Source organism: Pseudopipra pipra, chromosome 8 (genome assembly GCF_036250125.1).
Source record: "Pseudopipra pipra isolate bDixPip1 chromosome 8, bDixPip1.hap1, whole genome shotgun sequence".
Taxonomy (NCBI): domain Eukaryota; kingdom Metazoa; phylum Chordata; class Aves; order Passeriformes; family Pipridae; genus Pseudopipra; species Pseudopipra pipra.
In genome coordinates this window covers 13,660,783-13,679,314 of record NC_087556.1, presented here as the reverse complement: position 1 = coordinate 13,679,314, position 18,532 = coordinate 13,660,783, and the positions used below count along the sequence as shown (strand labels likewise).

General features: G+C 34.8%; 1 protein-coding gene across 38 annotated transcripts in view; it reads right to left on the bottom strand.

Moving 5' to 3' along the window:
* KCNMA1 (potassium calcium-activated channel subfamily M alpha 1) overlaps window positions 1-18,532 on the bottom strand; it is a 468,105-nt gene that overhangs the window by 277,231 nt on the left and 172,342 nt on the right. The gene's annotated exons all lie outside the window — the stretch shown is intronic.

Here is an 18,532-nt window from a genome sequence, read left to right as displayed (position 1 = left end):
AGACGTGGCTCCTGGAGCAGGTCCAGCAGAGGGAGAGAAAAACAAGCATCTCTCTTACGAGGAAAGGCTATGAGAGTTGGGCCTGTTCAGCCTTGAGAAGAGATGACTGAGAATGGACTTCATCAATGTATACACGTGTCTGAAGCGAGGGTGTCAAGAGAATGGATCAGGCTCTGCTCAAGGGTGCCAAGTAATAGGACAAGAGGCAGAAAGTGATGCACAGGAAGTTCCACCTGAACATGAGGAAGAACTGCACACCAGAACAGATTGCTGAGAGGTTGTGGAATCTCCCTCTCTGGAGATATTCAAGAATTGTCCTGGATGCAATTCCATGCAATGCACTCTAAAACAATGCTGCTTGAGCAGGGAGGCTGGACCGGATGACCTGCTGTGGTCCTTTCCAGCCTCATCTATTATGTGATTCTGTGACTATGTCTGCCTTTCTTCAGTCCACAGGGCTAGAAGAAACATAGTTAGGAAAGCAGGACCTGGATGCATGGACATAGTGACACAGCTGAAGTAAGGAAGGAAATCCAGGTCACTTTTGGGTGGATGAGCAGTTTAGGGTCCTAACTTAAGGATGTGGATGTTTGCAATTAGGTGATGAGAAAAATAAGTGAGTCCTGTAGTACCTTGCAGGAGAAGAGCTCGGATAAGAAAATTAAGCATTCCCAGAAAATGACATTTGATAATCCTTATTTAAAACTATTCTGAAATTCAGCAAGTCAAACTGCCAAGTCTCCTGCTCTTTAGTCATCATGAGCTATGCTAAAATGACCTTCCCAGATGAACTGCCTCCTTATCATCTGTTACAATGCTTCCCAATAAAATTTCATTGCAGAGAATCTGCAAAATAAATGACAAAAGCAAAAGCCCAGGAAAGCAAACAAGCTACAAGTGAATGGAATGACTAAAAAATGCGTTAGGAAAGTGGAATGATAAGTATCTCGGATAGAACATATAACATTAGCATTTGAGATCTCAGTGCAGTTATTCACCCCTAAAACATTCAAACTATCACAGATATATCATGTCCTCAGAACAGCATAACCAATCTGTTTATCATGCATTCTCTACTGCTTTTAAGAGGGATATATACTTTCATACAGGCTCTCAGTCTTCACAAAACCTTTTGGTAGCTTTATATCTAATAAAGCCTGGCACTTGGTATGTGCTGTATTGGGCTGTACCTGGTAGAATAGCTCTGAAATTTTTCCCAAAAAAATAATTTACTTTTTAGCCTTAGCAAGAAAAAAGTAACTTCAGCTATTTCCACACATTTTCTTCTAGTTTTAGTAAACATTCTGCTCTGGAAGATTTTAATCTCTACTGTCCTCAGAGAGACAGCAAAGTGCCACTTGAAGTTTTAAACATAACCCTGGCAAATAGACATGGTGATAGATACAGAATCCAGTCTTCTACATAAAGCAGGCGAAATCCATGTTTTAGCTGTTTTGAAAAATAATACATTTTCCTCAGGGAAAATTTTACCTGGATACCTGGTTTAATTGATTATGAAGCAGTTAGGAGGCATTTCAATTTCTCTTACAGTGGAAGCTGTACAAGAACTTGATTAAAGGAATTTTTTTCCATTTTGGTATACAGAGATCCAGTTGTTTTAAAAGAAAGTGGAAGTAAGTGATAACAGCTTTTATAAAATAAGATCCCAATAAATAACAAAATCAGTAGGACATGTCAAATTTTAGGGTATGTCAATAAACTAGCCCCTACCCAAGGCCAGATCCAAACCAATTTCACATATACATGACCAGCAGCTCCATGGCAGGATGGTACACAAAGAAACTCTCCAAGGAACTTGATAAATAGTCAGGCATCTAATGTTTATTAACGTCCATCTGCCCTTTCTATATTCCAGAAGTACCTTATCTGGTTTTCATAGAACTAGCTTTGATACCCCAATACTATCAATTATACTTTGAAGAATAGATCTGATTCATTCTGCCTTGAAAATAACATCTGTGCTGTGCTAATGGACATGTAACAGAGATGTACAAGTAACATTCTAGCAGTGTTCTCCAAACTGACTAATGGCAATGAGTCTCAGTGGGTTTACAGGGTGAATTAAAAGCAACAATGAGCATTATTCAACTGCTTTAGTCTGTTACTCTTCTTAATAAATACTACTATATATACCAAATTTCTAACTGAATGAGAATTATTTGGAAGATAGTTTATGATATTTGAATGAGGATAAGTGTGCATTGTTGCTTTTTTCAACACAAGCATGCACGAAGTTCACACAAAAAGCTACTCAGCCTACATGAATAACCTACATGGATGCTCACTGCAAAGTTGTATAGTTTTGCCACCTGAAACATATTTAAAAAGGGAATAATAATAATAATAATAATAATAATAATAATAATAATAATAATAATAATAATATAGTTGTGATAGTGAAAAATAAAATTATTTTAGAAAATTCATGGTGGTACAGTGTTTATGACTTTGTATTAGAATGCCCTGATATGTATCCGTACCCCTAAGCACTGTATCATGAATATGTCTTCCAAAACCTCAGTTTTAATCACACACTTGCCTTCAGCATTTCTGATGTTTTGAAGAAGGGATTTTTTTTTCATCTATTAGTGGAAAAAATGTCTGCCATAAACTCACAAACATATATGCAGGGCTTCTTGGTTGACATTACTTTGACTCCAACATAAATCTGTTTCAGCAATTCGTTTTACTGCTTCTAGAGGGAGGTGTGGACATTCTGATTCAATGTGGTGTAATGACTTCCAGAGCAGCAATAGAACAGTTTTGATTCCAGAGATAATACATTTGATGACATACAGCTTTGAGTCAGTCACAGTTTCCTTTATTATTTTCCCATTTTCAGTCTCATATATTTAAAAAAATCTGTTTATTGAACTAGTCATACCACTGACATGCCACAAAAATTTATCATATGATACTTATTTTGAGTTTAAGATACCTTAAAAAAATTTTTAAAAATATATTGCAAAACACTCCATAGTGCAAAGAAAGCCATATTCAGAATCTGACTACATTGTGATTAACTAAGAAATTAGCTAGCTAATGGGATTAATAACTAGATTTACAGCCTTTGACTTGGAAGACAAAGTTTTACAGTACACAAGGTTATGGGATAAGTGTTGTTCAACACAGTATTCTTAATGAATACACATCCCTCCTCTTACCTGCTTACAGCACAAATATTACTTTCTCATTTTCTTAAACTTTTGAGAAGCTAAATATGAGGATGGGGACTGAAATGTCTCTCTTGAAAAGTCTTTCTCTTGTATATCCAGAGAAGTGGACAGTCACATATCCTAAGTTAGGTCCTCAGTTTCCAGGTGCTTCAATCAATATCTATTTATGGGTCATAGCAGAACAATCAATAAAAACAAACTTCCAATATACTTAAAAATACTATCTTTTAAATATATTCTAAAGAAAACTGTAAAGTTTATTTGTGCCTGCATTTTAAGAAAAATGAACTCTTGCAGACTCCTACAGATTGGTGAAACCAATTTGAATTTCTAAGCCTTTACTTTTCACCTTTATTGCTTTATTGTTTGTTGAGATTCAGTCAAATAAAAATGTGCTTTCTTATCTGAGGGGAAGCCTGTGGTTTTTTATCCCTTTTTAGAGGGGTAGAAGAATCCTTGTAGAAGTTTTCAATGTGTGCCCCTGTGGACAATATGATGTTGATTCTATGTTCACTTTAATTGGCATCTGTTTCCTTCTTTGTTCATTCTACAAAATCTCCCGTGCCTTTTTTCCACTCACCCTACTATGTTTTTCACTGATTTTTTTTTTTTTTTTTTTGCTCTGCCTCCAACCCACATTTCAACTTCTGCCAAGAGAATTTTAAGCCATTAATCGCTGTCAGGTTTCCATACTCGCAACATTTAACCGAATTCAACAACTCATTCATCCATATTACAGCAAAATAAATGAAGAAAAAAATAGAACAACTACTTCAGAATAGTGGAGTATGCTAGCTTTCTCAAGTTTGATAATTTCACTTGGTACCTAAACACACCGAAGGAATAAACATAAATTATTCAGGATTGAAATTCCCATCTAATCATGATCCTTTTTTTTCTGTAGTGTTTTAGACATTTCCATTAAGAGAATCAGAATACACAGAAGAAGAATACAAGAGTGAGTAGGCACTTATTGCATTGTTCTTATTTTTCAAACACTAAAATATTGTTTGAAATGCAGAATTTCACTGGAAAACTGAATATCATCCTCACATGTTCATTGCCAGTAATTAAGAATAAGATTTCCATAAGAGGTCAGTGCAACACTGGAACAGCTGTCCCAGAGAGATTATGGAATCTCTGTCCTTGAGGGCTTTCAAGACTCAGTTAAATAAAACCACAGCTGATCTAATCTCTTTGGTGGTTCACCACTGTAAGGATACAGTGTAAGGATACACTGTAAGCTTCACAAAGTTCTCTCATCTACACGTTAAAATAATCTATTGTGGAGTCCCTAACTGAAGGGGTATGAACAGCTCACAATCATAGAATATGCTGAGTTGGAAGGGACCCATCAAGACCAACTCCTGTCCCTGCACAGAACACACCAAAATTCACACCATGTGCATGAGAGTGTTGTCCAAGCTAACCTGGACAGTAATTTAAAGTTCATCAGAACTATGACATAACTGAATTTTAACAAAACTGTAAAGTAAAAAGACACAATAAACCAAATTGCATAGCCAGGTAACCGCAAAATACTCTTATTTTAGATATGATGACAAGGGAAAAAAATGTTAAAAAAACATAAAAAGAAAGTAATTACTTTGAAAAAGTAAACAGAGCCAGAATATATTTAGAATATAAATCTGAAATTCAAGACAAAGCAAGCTATCAGTATGATAGAAGTAGAAACTGAAATGATTGGAAAATAGAAAAGAGCAAGTTCAATTCACTATTCCACAGATGAACTGCAAAATGAAACAAAGATATAATAGCTGAAAATTAAGGGGGTTTTATGAAGTATGTTCCCTTATGATCACAAACATAAATCTATTAATTTTAAATTGTCTTTTCAACTGGAGTACCTAAGGTCTTTGTTGCAGGTCTATAAATACACCTTGACCTAAATAAACTGAGATTAAGTAAACCCTTAAAGAGTCACAGTTAAAAGCATTACCTGCAAAAGATTAGACAAGTAGTTATGCTTCATCCCAAACTATGACCTTCATCTAACACAAATGCCACGTTCATTTAAGGAAGGTATCTGTACAAGGAAACAGCACTCCTCTCAACCATTTCTTTTCTAAACCATATGGATTGGCATATTTGATTTCATTCAGTAAGCGGCACATATAACAGGGATCTGTATTACGAAACTTTGCAATGCTCCATTCCACTCAATGGAAAGCTAGACAAGCACTCAGGAGTGTATTTTCCCCTTAGTGAATATGTAACTTCTGTCATCGCTAATGAAGCCTAATTACACTCATTAGTCCTATTCAACACTTTCTTTTCAACCTATTAATTGCAACAGGCCTTGTGCTTAGTGCAGCAGGAAATAAAGCCCACACAAAACAATCACCTTCTCTCCATACCATTAGAATTTTGTTCATGTTTCAATATTTCTTTTTATTAAGAGGTTGGAGAATAGGATCTAAAGAAGTCAGAAAACAGACTTAAATTTAATAATGTTTATTTAAATTTAATAATTTTGCCTCCTCTTTGTTGCCTATTGTATTCTGGTAAATGGAATTGGAAAAATAACACATGTATTTTTCCATGGATTAACTGCATCATTTTAGAGCATCAGTCTTCTGCTGGAAACACACACAGAAGAGAAGCAGTATAATCACCTTGTTTCTAAACAAGTTACTTTATCATGAAAAGGTGCAGAAAACAAAGAAATCTTTTGATGGATAGTAAGTTAAATAGGGCACAGGGATAAATAAATTATAATGCAAAGCACTGGTAAGACCTGGAGGAAAATAGTTTATCATATGAAATGACTTCAGCCAGGCTACAGATTGCCAGAATATATTACAGAAACAAAAGCTAGTACCACTATGAAATCACTTTGAAAATTAAATGTGGCTTGTTTTGTTTTTTTTTTTTAATAAGGTTGTTGAGAACTTGGTAATATAAATACAGACTAAGTTAAATCTATTTTTTTCCTTGTAGGCTATTTTACTTTATATTAATGAGGTCATAGCATTGAAAATACTTGCAAATTTATCAACTACAACTAGGGCCTGAGCACTCCATGGCTTCCTAACATCATCATTTTTTTTCTGAACTGATTTGTTTAACTATCATCGCATTCACTCTGGAAAGGTGAATTAGTGCAGTGTTATCAGTCTCACACTGCAGACAATACGAAATAATAGCTTGGAGAAATACAAGCTGTCAAAACTACTTTGGCGCTTCTAAACACTTTTATTTCATAAAAAAGGATTCTGTATAAGGTGGGGTTTTTTTAATGAAAAGTCAATAATTCACATTATGCTGAAGCCAAGTTCATCGACGTTTTGTTTTGTTTCTTCTCTCTATTTGTCCAACTCAAACTTCCCAATAATTATCCACCAGTTCATACTTCTGGCATAAGCCCTTAGAGATCAGCAGGAGGTTATCAACGAGACAGAGATGGGAGTGTAAAGAATAATCTATCTAAAATAACAAATTGAATTATTCATGAAATAATGTGGTCACTCAAGCACAGAGACAGAAGTAGAGCAATAGAATGGGACTGTAAATTTCTTTCTTTTCCTCTACGTTCTAAGTGGAGATTAAGGATATCACTGCAAGAACTGAGGAACGGCAGAATGATGAACAGAGCTGAGATTCTTTGAATTTATTTTCCTGATACATTTTTATTATACTTATAACACACATTATGAAGAAGGGCACTATATCACAATAAAATAAGCTGAAATAAAGAAATTAGGGGTCACTAAGCAAATTCAGCTTGTACAATACCAGAATTGCTATCTGTATACTGTAAGATCATAGAAAATACTTGATATATCAACATTTTCATAAAGTTAAAAAGAAAAATGTATACAATAGCTTTTCCTGACTTGAGTTCTGTCCAACTTCAAATACCTCTATACACTAAAGAAATACTTTATGGGCTTGTTAAAGCTTTTACTGCAGCCCTGTGGGGACGGTAAATCAGTCAACTAACTGGGTATGTATACACAGGCAAACCCCAAAGCTGGCACAAGCAGAAAGCACCTCCACTAATACCATTCCCACCGTGTCTACTGTCACTGTAGTGCTTTGGGCCTTGAGAGTCCAAAGCTTTAGGGATCTCTTATAACAAAAAGCTCTTACAACATTTTGATAAATGATGAGCATATGCTAACATTAAATAGGAAGCAGTGCTACAACTACCCATTTATCTTCTTCTCCCAGCTCCAGGGACACCACAGTAAATGTGTTCTAAGCAAGAATGTGCTCCATATTATACATATGCATCAACATAGTTGGCATATTAGTTTGTTTCTTGTTTTATCAGGTGGACTTCCCACTAAGATTTCTACAGATTTCCTGGATTTAGAACATTACTAGAGTACTAGACTAGAAAACTTTTTTTTTTAATTAACATACTTTTCATATAATGGATATATTTTTTGTAATAACATACAGATGATATAAAACCAATATTTTGCTCAGTTCTGTAACAGATTCAAGCTAGAAGATCACATACAGATTTGCAAAATTTTCAAAAAGCAGCTTGGTGTGAGAGCTTTCTCAACCAGTCATCACAAATGGTAGTTTATTCTCAGTCCTGCTTCGGGAATGGGATTTAAAGCAATGATTTCAACTTTGTCTAACAATATTGTCTGAGCAGCTGAATATTACATACACCTCCTTTATCTCTGCTTTTTTTTTTTTTTTTTTTTTTTTTTTGCAGACTCAGACAATCATAGTTAGCCCCAAGAGAAACAAAAAACTCATACCATTAATCTCAGCATGATGGTTGCTTTGGAAGATATTAATTAAGTAAAAAGCACCAATTATTATAATTGGCCTGAGAGAAAAAAAAAATAAAAATAAAGTAATGCCTAATTCTATAATCTGATTCCATTAAAATAACAAAATTAATTGGGGGAAGGGGGAGTTGAATGATGTCCTGATTGCTGAGGGCATGGTCCTGCCTGCTACTCTCAACTCACTTTCCCTACATGGCAGCCAGCCCCGTTGCTCCCTGACACAAGCTACTGAGGTGTAACAGACAAAATGGCAGGTAGAAGTTCTCTACTTAATGGGCACTTACAGGAAAAAAAATAACTCAGATATGCCTCTAATAATCCACATCCCAGCTATGACTCTGACAGCAAAGGATCTAAATTGAACAAGAGACTGAGAACACCCTAGAAAGTTGTATCTACAATTCCCAACTTCATTGACCAAGTAAATTGTGGGTATGAAGGTCTTTGTTACTTCCTATCTCTCACTGAAGACTTTTCTTGATTAATAGGGGCAAGTTTAAGCAGCAAAGCATTATGGTGCATGGGCCTTCAAATTACTGGGCTTTTAAGATTTTTTTTTGGAAATAAACTTTGCATATTCCCAACCCCAAGAATAAGCTCTACTGAACAACAGGGAATAGCAACTGAACAGAATAAGCAAATGAAAAAGAGAGCAGGAAAAATACCAAAAGAAAAAGACCAAAGATTCTGCCTGAGATGCTGAGAAACTTGACTTATTTCAGCTGGACTTCTAGGAACTTAATTCGGGAAGTCAAGTGAAATTTTTGCATACACAAAGCTCTATTTAGGAAGCCTTTGTGTCAGTGATGTCTTACTGGATGTTATACAGGTAAGCGCTCTACCATTTACATAGAGTATAGTGAAGACTTTGGTTTGCCTTCCCAATCTATTTTGCTCTCTTTTATGAGAGCGAATACAGGAATAACAGCTACTTTGCAGCCATAAAATTTATTAAGCATGGCTAACCATAGTAAGTACTTAAGAGAGAAACAAATACGATTTAAAAATTTTAACAAAAAATACCTGAACTTTACACAGTACAAAGCTATTATTAATTTTCTTCTGAACAGGTCTCTTAGGGCACAGATGTAATTTTCTTTGTTCCTATTCTATTTCCTCTTACCTTTGAACTTACTGAAGATGTTCTTCAATTTTTAAAATGTCACAAGCTTGCCTATGAGCTTTTTAATTGATCATGTGACAGAGTCAGCATTAAAAAATGTATTAATTTTATAAATATACTGTATGACAAACAAAACTGAGTATTTTCACATTACCCTTCTCAAACGTACAAGACCTATGAGTCAGGTATAAATTATTAAAAGACTTTGTTTTAAAACCAAATTCAGTTTTCTTTTTAGTCATCTCCTAGTGTGAATTAGCTAGAGATCATTCTTTTAAAGCTTGGCCCTGAGGTTCTTTAATATATCTTTAATTATATTTAAGTTTTAAGAAGGAAAAAAACAAGCTAATATTCTTAGACACATGATAAAACTGCCACATTTATAACACAGTTGGGGATGACCTTTCTACAAATATGTGTTTATGTAAAGCCTTCTTTAAAAAACCATTCTGTGATAAAAACAATCTCATATTCATACATCCTAAAAAATAAGGTTTTGAAAGGTGAATACAATGCTTTACTTTTACCAAAGATGACTTAAGGCTGACATGTAAAACTCTAAAATGGAGGGAGATTATTAGAGGGCAGTAAAGATGGATGTATTGACACTTCCAATTTTTGGAGGCAACAGAGGAGCCAGAAACAACACAACTATTTTAATATTAATTAATAACAAAAATTGAACAGTCTTTAGTTTTATTATGAGCAGTCAGCAAAACCCATAGGACAGCATTTTTCTAATATCTTCAACAGTAAACTATTTAAAAGATATGGGATACACCCTTCATTTTTAAAGGGTAGATTTTATAATATTATTTTATTTTAAGACAAAACCTACAAATTCATTAGCCCAGCTTTATTGTGTAATATGCTTTCTTTCACTATATCTGTTCATAAACACACAGAGGTCAAGGTCATGGCTTATAAAATAAATCATATCAAACCAAAATATAACCAGCCAGCCAAAGTATCATGTTTCCAACACTACAAATTACAAGACCATAAAAAATATTTCAAGGCAAACTTTGTTAACAGATAATTAGATTTGTGCATAATAATGGAGTGTGGACAAAACAAGATTTTTTTTTCAAAACGTCATTCCAAGTACTATCCAGTTATTTCACAAATATGCAGAGGACTTTTAAAAATTATGATATCTAGGTTGAAAAAATGGATTCACTTATCTAATTCACTCACCTAATCTTTTCTGACAGCTGCAATCAGAGATCATAAGCTCTGCAGATAGCAGACCAATTTTTTTATGGTATGTTTATACACTGTCATTTGCAAAATGTGCAAAGCATAAACTATTACTTTATTTTACATAATAAAGAATAATGACAATCAGAGCCTTAGAGCCTTCGCAGCGATGTGAGCATTTTCTCCCCATAACTTTCCTGCCTTAATGAGTGTTTGAGCTTCTGACAAGGTATCTTCCACTGCATTGCATATTTGTGATGAAATACTACCTTACTTTTTTTCCCCCATTGCTAACACTTCCTTTCCCCCAGTGAATCTAGGCTCATTACAATCCATTCAGCACTTCTGCTATAACATTTATAAGGTGATTTGTCAACACTGTGACATGTCTATATAAAAGAAACAGATCAAGGTCCCAGACACTGACCTGATTAATGAGGAGAACAAAGTGTAATGACAATTTCTAGTGGCTAATGTCACAGCAAGAAGAAATAAAAAAACGCCAAAGACTCTTCTGCTACAGACTACTTCATATTAGAAATGTGCAAAATATCATAATACTTATCTAAGCCTGTAAACTAGTAACAGTGAAATAGTTCTAAACCATTTCAAACTTATATGGTTAAAAAAATCGAAACAACACAAAGAAGCATATACTTTGAATTGGCCTAAAACAGTGCCAAACATTTTTAACTTTCCTCCCGGGGTGTAAGCAGATGCTCAGGGGTTTCTATTGGCAAAATTTGGGTTTTCCTTCTCAGTAGGAAGCAGTTAAGACCAGAAAGACCAATAAGCATGGGACACAGCTGAATGAGGGAAGCTAACTGCATATTTTCTACTGTGAGGAAATGTAGGATAGCTCTGGTCTAATTTTAAGAGCAGATGAATCACAACGTGTGCTCAAAATGTTGCCACGACATGAAATGCTCACAAGAAGAAACAAATTTACTGTTTCCGACTTGCTTTGCCATGTCAGACTACCAGGAACTACCTTGCATATCTCAGTAGAAAAATAAGAAAAGTCTTAACCTACATTACTGTGTCTACTGGAGTTAACTAAGCACTGAAAATTGAGGATTAACTATTTTGGGAAATTTGCACTCTGCATGTGTAGTCACAGAAGTATGCAAAAGAAAAGCAGAAGGATAAATTAGAGTAAAAAAGGCAAGTCATTCAATAGTAGAACTTACTAAGAGTTCTTTAATACTCAATAGAGGTCACTCATAATCAGATAGGAATAAATTATGCTGAGTGAGCTACTGGACTGTCAGAGATTCTGACCTTTATATTCCTTCTTCAGAAAAGGCTATATTGTTCCTGAAAAGCTAGTTGGTTAGCTCACTACTTTGAAGAAAAGAGGTAATGATCTGAAACACAGACTAATTTTACTAAAGCATTTTTTTTCTTTTATCACCTGACTTACGGGGGGGGGGGAGGAGGGGAGGGCACGAGGAAGAAAATTTAACTTAGCTATTCTCAAACTGCAAGTATAGAAATATATGAAAGGTATTTCAGACTACATCTCCTTCAGGATGGGCAAAGCAAACAAAAAATTAGATGAGGTCATCATGTCAGTAGCAGAGAAAACAAACAGCTGATCTTGAGAGGCACTGATAATCTGGAAATTACGCCTGTGCTCTTAAACTAGGATGGAAATCTCCACACAGACCATGCTATCAGTGAGCTGTATTTTTTTAGGTTTATAATTACTGAATAACACAGATGTGTACTTTTCAGCTTGTCATCCTACTTAAAAAATAAACTGGGATAGGTGCAGAAATCTGTCTTGATATTGTGCCTACCATCATATTTCAATGAGATTCCTCAAGGCAAACCAGAACAGGTTGCCTACTATGACTCAGGCATCTTTTGAATCATACCTGCTATCATAAATTGGCTTGGAGAGCATCATCATACGTTATTTTTTGTTCTTTTGGAAGTAATAGCCACTGCTGCTTTCCTATTCCAGCTTTCTATTGCAACAACCAAATCAAAATATGTTAAAAAGTTACACTGTTCCATACATATATGGATATATTTCCACATTTGAGAGAAATCAATGGAAGAAAAATTTCAGTAGAGCACAACATAATGAAGGAGGTTTAAACAATTCCCTCACATGGTAATTCTTATAAATTAAATAGAAGCAGAAAATGCAAATGCCCTCTCGCTTGCAACAAACTGAACATCAATGTATCACGCTTAAGCTCCAGTAAACAGGTACATGTGTCTGGATTTATTAAAAATGCAACACTGTTGCATTGCAGTTACTTCAGTCATTTAACTGTTCTCCATTACAGAGTAACTTTATGTATCCACTAATGATATAGAATCACACAGAACTAATAGTCTAGTCTTCATCCAAAATATATATTATAGAGGTCCTTTAATGATAAATATACTATTTTAACATACTATTTTAAATATATTGTTTGTAGTCTTTGGATTTTTTCCTCTCTTAGTGGTCTAGAAGCAATTATCAATCATTTTCAAAAGAAATTCACGTATATGTATATCCATTTGCAAAGCAAAATCCCTTCTTACATACAATCCTTCCCTGTTTATATTTCTTTGCTATACAATCAGAATTTGCCCTACTGAAGGTGATGTGGTTGCCCAAATCATACTTTCCTTTTTCCCAGTGCTCATCTGTCTTATCATGCTTTGTTTCAAGACAACCTTAGTTCCATGAAATTCTTCCTCTCAAATTTTTTTATTGATGCACTCTAGGTACCACCTTCTTTTATATCTTCCTGATCTGCCTTGGAAGTTCGGAGGTGCAGTCACACAATATGTTCAAAAGACAGGAAAAACTTTAAAAAGCCTGAAATTTAAGCATAAAGTACACTTCCCATTAGCTTTTCCTTGCACCAGGCAATACCTGAATTGGCTAACACACTGTTTACATTTAAGATTTAAAGACCTGACTCAAGAGCCCAATGAGCTCAACAGAAGTCTTTCCACTGATGTCATTTGGCTTTGGATCAGGTCCCAAACTGACAGAGGTCATTAAATTGCTCTTTTGTTCCTTGCTTCTTCTCTGTCAGTCACTCCAGTTCCACTATGATGACATTCGACCAGCCATAGAAAACGGACTGACTTTTTACGTGGTCACACTTACAAGCCCTGATAGCCAACAAAAATATTAGAGTATATAGCCAATAGAACTACACCAGTGTATAGATACTCACTTTTCAGAACATTCCAGTTAATGCTACATCTTGGTTTAGTCAGTTAGCACCAATTAGATCATTTTTGGCTCTTTAGTTGCAATTTAGTGTTTGGAAATTAACAGTTCTGAACTCCATTAAGAATTTTGAGTGTAAAACAAGCCAGTTTGCAAAATCTCTTAGCCATTTAAAATCTTTCTTTAATTCTGGCTTATAACTGTCAAGTTTTATAATCCACAGTTATGTTCATATGCAAATTAGAGCATAGAAAACAGTGAATTTTATTAGATTTTATTTACCTTCCTGTAAAGGATTTCCTTCTTTTATGCTTCTGTTCTTATCTTTATGCAGACATCTTATTTTTGCATATTCCACCCCATTTATCTGGGTGCTCAAGAACAAAGCAATAACAACAAAGTACTTCAGAGAATTTGGGAACGTTGAATGCAAACCACACCTTCACCAACCCTCTGGGAAAAGGTACCTTTAAAATGTGTTTTATCTCAGAACAAAAATTATATAATGCCTTTAAATGAAAGTAGTGATAATGTCTAAAAAGTTTCTAAAATCTATTCCACAAAAAAGTAGCTTGGTGATCCTGGAGGTTTGAATAAATCACAAGCAATTAAAACTGTGTGAGGCCGACTGCAGATCTGTCTTCACTTCAAACTCCTGTTAGCTCTAGATTGGGCCTTCCAAGACGCTTTACATGATCCAGAAATAAATCCTGCTATATAGGTTAGAGTGAAACATGAGAGTGCAGTGGAAAAGAAACACTACTTTGTGGGAAAGCAATGCACAGAATAGCTTCGGGCTTTAAAGAAGTAATAAATCTGGCCCCATGCAGATGCTACTCTACTAATTTACCACTTCTTCCCTTAGTGTTCCTGTCTGGTTCACTATATACCATGAAATGTGTTAGCAAGTTCATTATATCTACTTATCTAAGCTAGAGCCAAGTAGGAAATACTACCAGATTAAAAAAGAGTAAGAGGATGGGGTGGGGGGTGGGAGGGGGTAGTTCCCTCATTCTTTTGAAAGTATCCTATAATTCTGGGGATTTTAGATTTTGTTTCTATTTCCCTTAGAGGTGATAAGGAGCGAAGATAGTTATTATCAGGATACTTTCAACATTTCAAAGAATTAAGTATGTGATTACACTCAACACAAGAGCAGTTCTTGACTTCTCCATGATACAGACAAAACAGCAATAAGCTGTCATACACTTTTTGACTGACTGTGTGATAATTACACTGGGTATTCAATATGTTAAAGTATTGAAGCTACTTTAAAACAAAAATTTTTTAAAATTAAATCTTTCAGGACAACTTGCAGGGCATCACTGTAAAGTAAATTAGTCAGCAAAGAATTTAGTCAAAAAACAATTAAGAGATTACCCCCTGTGCCTGCACATATGACACTGGCCTGAGGCTTATCTTGTAAGTAATAAGGAGTTTTATTTCTGGGAAACTATTATACTAAAGAATGTGCATCTTTAGAAAGCACATATATAATTACCTTACTTAGAATATTGATCACAGACTAGTGAGCTCTCTAAACTTAAGCAAATAAATCATTTTGGCTAGATTCCATTTTATATTTAGCACGAGCTAGTCCAAGTCAATTTTGTCTTCCAGACTCCATGTAGAAGGACAATGCTGCTATAGTGACCAATGCAGGAAAATTATTTTTAAACCAAGCCTTTCCATTACTAATTACTACATTGTATTTTTAGCAAATTAATGAATGTGCAGTTAGTAAATTCAGCCCAAGTAATTAAAAAAAAAAAAAAAGGATACAATGCTACTCTTATTCTAACAAGTTGCCAGTAGCAGCCATTTAAAAAAACCCTCCTCTTCATGGTAATGAATATGTAGTACTTTGAATGATACATACTGTATCTTCCTCAGTGCTAGTGTTTTGTTTCACTTAGACAGGTTAGGTTAGTAATTTGTGAGTTTCAGTACTAAAAATTATCTCCACTGTTCTCCTGAAGCATCTGATTTGAATGATGTTAACATGATGCTGTGAGGTGGGAGCACACTGGAAGGAGGGAATACTTCAGACTCTTACTTTCTGTTTTCATAGCATTTTATAAAGAAAAATGAATCCAAAATAAATGGTCATTTTCTTAATCATAACAGCTAACTTCTTGAATGCAAACCAGGGAATGTTTCAAAATAAAACTGGTTAAGGGCAGGCCCTGAATTTTAGGGCTATAAAAATTATTGTAACATCACTTCATTTAGACAATATTATAACAGGTAAAATTTATAAACTCTAATTATTAACAGATAATCAAATATTTATACACACATACATATTTATATGTGAAATTGGACTTCAGTAGAAAAAGGACTTTGACAACTTAGCTCTAATAGAAATACTTAAAAAAACCTAAACAAAAAAATATTTTACGTTTCTTTTCATCTACTAGCTCATAAACAACTTTTACTACCAATAAATACATAAAGATTTAATGACAATGCATTTTCTTAAAATAGGTGTGTCAAAAATTTCATATAAGGTTCTAATTTGGTACGCTTGTAAAAGTTTTCAAAGGTCAAGCAAAATTACTTTTATAATTAGATTATTCCCACCATATATTGAGCTTCACAGAAAAAAAAAAAAAGCATAGGACAAACATGGAACAAGTCCCAAAGTACTAAATTCTATAGAAAAAGCTTAATGGCTGTCTTTGTGAAAACAGCATTAGCAGAATCTGAAGAGAAGCTAAGTTAGAGCTGCAAATGCTGATCACATAGATACTTGCATAGGAAACAGTTTCAGTATTTAGACAAGATGACCATACATAAAGTTAGAAACAATGACTCCCTCGTTAGTTTTTTCACGTTTAAAGACTTAAAAATTTTCTCAGTTTGTTTTTTGAATACTTATGAGGAGGCTGGCCTTGCCAATGGTGGTAGCACCATGTTGCCACCTCAAGGATTTTTAAAGCTCAAGGCAACCTGAAATCTGTCTGTCTAGCACAGTCTAAAAATCATTCATACAATAAAAGTCCAATAAACGCTTCATTGCCTCTAGCAACCACCTGCCCTACCATATGTGGTCATTAAAAATCTAGTATTAACTCTAACTTCTTCACTAGTCATTATTCATAGATGAAAGCAATTTTTGATTTTTAAATTGTATGGCCAGTATATGGAGAGAGCAAATTACACTAAATCTCATTCACTAAACTCATATTCCTGCCTTCACTTGAGGCAGTGCTTGACTCTTTGGAGCATATTTTACAAATTTTAGTATTACATTGGACATACCTTTATTCTATAATCTGGATCCAAAGATTCCAGAAATCTGTTGGCAGTTTCTCACACAAACAGAATGAAGGACGGAGAACGGAGGAATGACAAAGTGCTTTCACTCTCATTATATTGCAACATCAAGGGAAATTTACTTTACAGTGCTGGCTCACCTGTCTCGTGATTCCATGCATCACAAGCTCTAACATGCAAGTAATGGCTTACTTGGGGGCTTTAAGGGCTATCTGTGGATAACTCAAATTACTTGCATTCAGTGGATGCCTAATCCCTTAAATATCTCCTTAAATTTCTAATTTGATATTAGTCCACAGAACATATCCTATTACAAAGTTAATTTTCAGCAAGTTTCTGCCTCTTCATACTAGACAGTGTAATTCATTTTCCAGCTTGTTGCATTCATCTGCCTACCATTGTGGCATTGAATGTTTTAAGTTTCCCTTTATATTAAGATAGTTCTTCAAGCATGAACAACTTGGATGTAATTGAAAGACTCCTAGAACATAACTGATAGATTCAATCCTTAAGTGTAATAAAATCCAAGAAACAAGGGGAAGACAGAGTATGTGAGAGGAAGAAAGAGTAAGCCTCAAGAAAAAATAAGCAATAAACAATTTAGCAATAAACATTCAAGGTTTTGAAATTTCCAATCAACGCAAAAAGTGAATTGATCCACTCTTTAAAGACAATGGTCATTTCAAATGACTAGCTATGAAAGTTAGGAGACATAAAGAACAAGTTAGCTATTTAAATGGTACAGGTGTTTGGCCTCTAGCATCAATTCAACACCTCTGTAAAAACACTAAAATTCAGAAAATTCCCACCCAGTATTCCACCTTCAAAATTTTCACTTGGTTCTTAAGAATGCAACAAATGAATGACAGCAAAGGAAGCTTTTCTGGTAGAACATAGTGCCCATCTGCAACTAATCTTGCATTAAGTATTAGTACTTAACCTTTTCACAAGCATTCTCACAAATGATAAAAATTAGCCAAGCTGTTTGGAAGCAGTTACTCAGCAGCAGTGTCCTTATTACATTTGTATTGCGAGATAAGGTTTTCAGTATTCTTCGCTGTCAATCTCATGCTTTCCTCTAAAATTACATTCACTAAACAAGAAAAAAAAACAGATGCAAAAGAGTATGATGCCTGCATCTAGCTTCCTGACACCAAATATGTACATAATTACATACATCCCTAAAGATCTTTGTCAATATAACACTATATGTCAAAGTAAATATCTGCAAAGATTTCCTCTTTGTCACAAATTGAAATAAAATGTCCATACTGCCCATGTGCAGAACAGAACAAGGAGCCTAGACTTATTCATGAGTTCTGAATGCCAAATGTCTCTTTGCACATCATGCATTGAACATCAGATCTATATAATGAAATGCATGATGTCAGCTGCTGTGTCTGGATGCTGTGAAAGGATGCAAAACATCCTGATTTCGTATTTAAATTGACATGGCTTACTATATTGGGAGTTTTTGCTGTCTCAGTGGGAGCCCGGGGACATCTGGGGGACATTGCTGTCAAACCAAGAAGCAAAGATTGCCTTGTGAAGGGAGCCCTGTCAACTTCTTTTGCATCTTCCTCAGAAAATTCTTCCCCATGTTGTTCATACTTTGAGACTCTATGTGCTTACTTCAGTTTCAAATGTGCATATTTAAGTTGTCAGTCATGTGAAACAAATTCCCTTTCCATCAATTCAAAGTAAAGCTAAATAGTATTGCAATTGCCTCAGTTGTATGTTTTCTGGTTAGAATCAGCACCATCATACCAAG